The following is a 7027-nucleotide window of genomic DNA, read 5'->3' as shown; positions in this document are numbered from 1 at the left end:
ATAATTGCACCCTGGAAGTATGTCTGGAACAAGTTTTCTGTTCCTCTTGAGATGGATGGGTCTATAAATTCCTTAATAACACTTTCCCTATGGATATTATCTGGAGAGCCAGGTTTCTAGCATTTTGTATATCGAACCAACTCATTTTATTTATATGGCCATTATTCATTTTAAAAATGTACAAACAAGTTCATCTCAAAGTCACAAATTTTAATTCACTCTTTTCCTCCATTGACTTGCATTTCTATTCCATTTCTTCCATAGAATTTCATTTTAATATGACATGTTTTTATATTTGAAAGTCCTTTATTGATATTTATCTTGAGGAAATATACTTTTGTAAATTGAAATTAATTCTGTTTATTCTTGTGACTGTAAAGTTCTTATTGTTAAAAATTTTATCTGGATTCAGAAGTTCCCTCTCTACCGATATCCTGCCCAAAGTATTATTGAAGATCAGTTAGCCTAAAAAGTAGCATTAATAGACTATTGTATTATGATGCTGTTGCCAGGTAATACTCACTGTCAATCACTCTGGGAAGAAGTAGACCCTAGGACAAGAAATAAGGATTGAGAACATAGAACTCAGACTAGAGAGGAGATACTCCTCTCTTTCTTTCTGTGGGCCTCTGGTGATGAGCCTGGCTATGCTTTGAGTGCTTCTAGGGTGAGCATGAGTGACTTCTCCATAGGCAGGTCAATATTTAAGCAACTCTAAGACAGTATGCTAGCCTGTAGATTCAGAAAAGCCATGTCTTATATGAGCTTGAAGTTCTCTACCTCTGTTTTCCTGAGCCTTGAGTCAAGCTCAGCCTAGGCCAGGTTGTGGGAAAAGAACAGTCCTGGGACAGGTTTGGGTCCTTCCTGGTAAGGAAGGCCAGGGCAGAGTCTCTTCCTGAGATCAGAGTGGTAAAAGAATTATACAAACTGCCAATGTTCCACAGTGTAGCAATCCCTCCAGACCATAGGCAGTAGTGACGGAGGTATGATGGCTTTACAAGGAAATACTGTTACTAGACACAAGACATTAGTTATCCTCATAGGGGATTCTCTGAAGCAACTGGAAGAAATTCTCTAAGAGCAGGGGAGGGCCAAAGTCAGAGTTTGGCAATTTAATGAAAAATTGGGGGGTTTAGGCAGGTCATGATAAATCAGTCCCTTAACGGCCTTCTGAATTTGGAAGTCATAGAGATTTAGACAGAGTCTAAAGATGAAAACATCAGTTTTATTTATTAATTTATTATTATTATTATTATTTTTGTTTAAAACATCAGTTTTATTACCAGTAGACTGCCTTGGACGTTGCCACCAAACATAGCAAATGACCAGACAGCAAAGAGAAACAGTAGCAGGTGTGTGGGTCCCCACCGCCTGCCTTTCTGAGACAGAACAAAGTGATCAGTGGAACCACACTTCAGTTTCTAGGAAATAGGCCCTGACCCTTGGGCCATGACATTTTAAAGCTACATTATTAAAGAATCACTGAGCCTTCCTCTGTAGTAATTATGGTCAGAGCAAGATACAGATTATGGTATGGCCGCACCTTGGCTCCAGCCCTATCTGGCCTGCTCTCGGTTTGCAGCAGGTGTGATCGCTGGCCCCTGCCCCTCTGGAAGCAGGCGCTAGGTCCAAGCCTATCCTTTATAGCTGCCTACACAGCACCATTCCCCAACCCCATCTCCCACTCACAACCAGAAAAGTACTGCCTTTCTCCTGGCCTGTTTTAGAGGCTAGAGATTAACCTGGATTGGCTGCCTTCAACCCTGAGCTGTAATTCACTTCCTTAGAGCTTTGCAGCCAATGTCTTTTCTAGAACACTGATGAGTAAGAGTCAGTCTTGCACAAAGCAAGGCATACTTTTCTGAGCCTCACGCAAAAGAGCTTGCTACTCCTTCTTTCCAACTTGACCTCACTTTCCTAGAGCTATAGGCCTTCCTATGCGGGGCCAAGGTCTGCCTGAGTTTACTGGTTAGAGGAACAGAAAATGTGTGTGACCAGAGGCAGTATGTTACAAAAGAGAAAACCCAGAAAAAACAACTTCAGACCTCCTCCCAAATCACCAATGAGCTTGGTTATTCACCTACACTTGGGGAGGAGAAGTGAAGGATTGAGAAACCTTCAGAAAAACCCTCCACTGATAATCGTCCCTCCTCAGGAGGAACACACAAGTTTTCTGTCCTTCTGGTGATACATGGCAGCTCCGGATCATGAATGAACTGCACCTAAACCCCCAGAGAGGGATGGTGATAGTTCCACAACAAGGTGAATGTATTTGATGCTACTGACCCATACACTTAAAAATGATGAAAATGATAAATTTTCTGTTAGACATATTTTACTACAACTAAAAAAAAACTGGATCTAATCTTGTTTTGGGTTTTATTTTGCTTGGTTTTGAAGAGCTAATATATATGCACATGGTTTCAAATTTTACAAACACAGTGTCTGCCCTCCAGTCTATCCTTTTGCCAATCCGTTTTCTTTTCTAAAGGCAAACAATAACACCAAAGTTTTGGTGGATGGATTATGCATACACATACACATAATATTGTGTATTATGCATACACAAGCAAGACATTAAAAAATTTTTTTTTGACACAAACAGTACCAAATTATACACTTTTCTGCAATTTGCTTTTATGGCTTAATGAAATTTGGGGCACTTTGGGTGGCTCAGTGTTTGAATACCTGCCTTTGGCTCGGATCATGATCCCGGGGTCCTGGGATCAATCCTGCATCAGGCTTCTCCCTCTGCCTATGTGTCTGCCTCTTTCTGTGTGTCTCTCATGAATAGATAAACAAAATCTTTTAAAAATGAAATTTCTTGAGGGAATATTCCATATCATTATATTAGAGTTCTAGCATTCACAATTCACATCTACCTGTTTTTTTTTTTAAGATTTTATTTATTTATTCATGAGAGAGAGAGAGAGAGAGAGAGACGCAGAGACACAGGCAGAGGGAGAAGCAGGCTCCATGCGGGAAACCCGACGTGGGACTCGATCCCAGGACTCCAGGATCACACCCTGAGCCTAAGGCAGGAGCTAAACCACTGAGCCACCCAGCAATCCCCACATCTACCTGTTTTACTAGTACATGGATGACCTACACTTGACTTAACCAATCACCCTTGTGGCACAAATATAGATGTTTCTAATCTTTTGTTCCTCCAAACAGTGAATAGCTTTGAGTATGTGTCATTTCTCATATCTACCTACGCATAGGATAAATTCCCAAACATGAAATTTCTAGCCATTGTCCCAGTAGTTTTCAACATAGGCATAGTTAACCCTAATACTGTTGAGTAGACATTGGAAATGAACCAGATCTCTAATCTGACAAGCTAGCCAGAAAAGCAATAACGTATCCCACTCATAAACCATCGTGTCACACTTTGGTATGTGTACTAAAGGATGAAAACCATTGAAAATTGAACCTCAAGAAAATAACATCCATTTTCAAAGAGCAACCCTTTCTGGCAGAGGTCTGATCAGTCCACATGCTTAATTTAACTATCTGGCTATGAGATAATTTTCTTTAAATAGTTTCTTACATTTTCCCCAATGTAATTTCTCCATGCTTCTACATATAATATCTCTTTATAAAGTAACAACTGAAGAACCCCAGCAGGTTAGCCAGGGAAGTGGTATTACCTGCATATGACAGGTGAGGAAACAAAAATAAAGGCCGTGAAAAGTTGCTGCTTGTTTGATCAGCAAGTTAGTGGAAGAGTCTGGATTAAGATCCAGATCAATAACCTAATCTTGTGTTTTTCCCACTAATCTATATTGTCCTTTCTCTCTAGTTCTCAAAAATAAACCGTTCCTAAACCTGCCGGGCCCAGGAGAGGTCTCAGTTTGTGGACAGCCAATGACTGCCTCACTGCTTAGAATTTGTCCTGATGCTCCACGGATGCTGAAGATAAACAGAGGGAATTTCTCAGGCATTAAAATTATCTTCAAACAAGGGAGAGCCAGGAAGCCTGATGACTTCCAGGCTTGCATGTAGCTCATATGTCAAGATGGGAATAGGTAAGTCTGAGCTTTAAAACTGATACTGCTCCCCAGGAAGAACCAGAGGGGAATGGATTTTGAACAATGGGGAACACTTTTTCATGTTGTATGCACCAAAATGCTGTGAACTCTTTGAAACCCCTGTCATGAAATGCAACTCAGGATGGCATAGAACAGGACAGTGAACTCCAGCTTTGCACACAGAAGCCACTCTGGGAAGACCAGACAACAGCCATCATACTGATAAGAGCAACTCTAGTTATATGTACAGTCAACAAGAAATTTATTCAAATCCTGGACTTGGAACCATAGTAAACAAAGAAACCAAGAATCATTGAAAGCTAGTACTTCCAGCCTTGATCAATCCTGAATGCAAACCATCCTCAAGTATCACTGGAGGAACACAACAAAGGTCTATTTTTCGCTGTCATAATCAGGCAGTAGGTATACGGCGAAGGGGCAAGGGGTGCTGTGTTCCATGTGGTCACAAAAGAGGCATCTGTTACCTCTGCCCAAGGAGGCATCTGAATCCCTCTGTCTAGGATTCAGAGGATTCTTACTGCTTTGGAGGTTAAGAAAGGGGTCTTCCTCTATGCTCAGGAGAAAAGAAGGACCTGGGTGAACCTATGGGAGTCTCTCTGCTCCATCAACACAAACAGGCTCAGAACTTGAATGGGAAGGGACACAGATGAGGGCAAGAAATATATGATAACTGGGACAGTGAAAGGAAAAAAGATCTGAACAGGACCAGATGGAGACACTTGCCTCTAGGCAAGTCTTTGGTACAAAAGGCTGTGGACACAGATTCTAGAATTATGCTATTACTTATGGCTTGTGGGGCATAGAAATGTGTTAAAGTTAACTGTGTAACAAACTGTACATAATTCTCATTTCATAGCTGGAGTCAATCATTCCCAGTCAATTATTCCCAGGCCTTTTTTGCTGTCTTTATAAAGCCATGGGTTAAAGAACCCTACAGGGTATTTCTAACATAGGATGTCTGGGCAGGGAGGGTCTTACTAAGAATTAAGGTCAAGATTCTTGGTCTAGGGCCACAGAGCACCTTAAGAATGACCACCCTGGACAGGCTTAATCCTGTCTGATGTGCTATGCATTTCTCTCATAGCCTGGAAAAACAACTAAAGGAGCCAGCGTCGACCTCAGGGTCCCTGGCAGGGCTTTTTTGAAACCACACACCATAACAAAGCTCAAGGAAGTTAAAACAAACAATCATAACCAAGGCAGCCCAGCTATTTTTAAAAGAGCTGGGGCTTCATTACTTCAACCCCAAATTCCTGTGAGCTTGGCAACCAGCCTCCTCTAAAACGAACACCCCTTTGCCAGCCATGATGTTTTGTTTTTAAGATTTTCTTTATTTACTCATGAGAGATACACAGAGAGAGAGAGAGAGAGAGAGAGAGAGAGAGAGAGACAGGCAGACGGAAAAGCAGGCTCCATGCAGGGAGCCCGACGTGGGACTCGATCCCGGGTCTCCAGGATCACACCCTGGACTGAAGGCAGCGCTAAACCACTGAGCCACCCGGGCTGCCCAGCCATGATATTTATTTATTTATTTATTTATTTATTTATTTATTTATTTATTTATTTAATTTTATTTTTTTCAGCCATGATATTTAAAAACACAGCTAAGCTCTATTAGCTGAAGGCTAAGCCTTTTCAACCTCAGAAAGCTAAACGTTGGGAAGCCTGGTTGGCTCAGTGGTTGAGCATCTGCCTTTGCCCCAGGGTGTGATCCCGGGATTCGGGATCGAGTCCCACATCGGGCTCCCTGCATGGAGACTGCTTCTCCCTCTGCCTGTGTCTCTGCCTCTCTCTCAATCCGTGTCTCTCATGAATAAATACATAAAATCTAAAAAAAAAAAAAAAAAAAGAAAGAAAGCTGAACGTTTACTCCTGAGGGCCTACAAGGGGGTGAATTAAGAGGATGTGTCTGTGTGAGTATGTCTAGGTTATTGTATCTACCTGTGTTCCCCTGTGTGAGTGCATGTGCACATGTGTGTTGTGTGTGTGTGTGAAATTCAGAGCAAGGCAGAGGAAGGCAACTCAAGTGAATCCACGTTTTACCTTACGTTACCCAAAGTAGCAGTTAATTGGCTGAGGAGAAATGGGGACCCACACATGTAACTGACATCAGGACTGTTAAGAAGCTCCCAGAAGGGGCACCTGGGTGGGTGGCTCAGTGGCTGAGAGTCTGCCTTTGTCTCAGGTCATAATCCTGGGGTCCTGGGATCGAGTCCCACATCAGGCTCCCCGCAGGAAGCCTGCTTCTCCCTCTGCCTGTGTCTCTGCCTCTCTCTCTCTGTCTCTCATGAATAAACAAATAAAGTCTTAAAAAAAAGAAGAAGAAGAAGAAGAAGAAGCTCCCAGAAGACCTAACTCTCACTGGCTGTGTAATCACAAGCACCTGCAAAGCTCTCCTCACTGAAGAGACAGCAAGGTGCACCTGCCAACCAACATCTGCCTGGAGAAGGAAAGACAGGGCTCAGGCCTGAGCAGAAGAGCACCCGCCCCTCTTCTGGCTCCACTGTCACGCTCAGCTGCTCCATGCGTGGGGCTGCCTGCCAGTCTGCGCTGAGTCCTATGGCACCTTTCCAGGCTTTACTATCTGCACTGTGTTCCAGATGACTTGTTGGCCCTACCTGTGGGCACTCAGGAAGACTCTGGTTTCTATAACAACAGACCCCATCCCCCTGGAGTTCTTCTTGCTGTGTGCGGAGGCCACCCCCGCAATCTATGCTGACTTAGACCAACCAGCCTTTGCCTGAACCCTCTAGACCCCAGCACTGAGCATCAGTGCTTCCCAAAGGGGAAAGAAGAAACAGAGACTCCGTAAAGAAGTAAATAAAAGCAGAGCTTTTGTAAGCCATTCTCACCTGGCTTACAGTTTCAATTTTCCTCCACTGGTGCTTTATCTAGGTTCTTTTAAGCCTGTAGCAAGAATAGGAAATCAGCTATCAATTGGCTTACTGTGATGTCTCCTCAAAAATCTTTTT

Source organism: Canis lupus, chromosome 29 (assembly GCF_048164855.1).
Source record: "Canis lupus baileyi chromosome 29, mCanLup2.hap1, whole genome shotgun sequence".
NCBI classification, from domain to species: domain Eukaryota; kingdom Metazoa; phylum Chordata; class Mammalia; order Carnivora; family Canidae; genus Canis; species Canis lupus.
The sequence above is the reverse complement of the archived record's forward strand: the minus strand, read 5'-3'. Positions refer to the sequence as shown.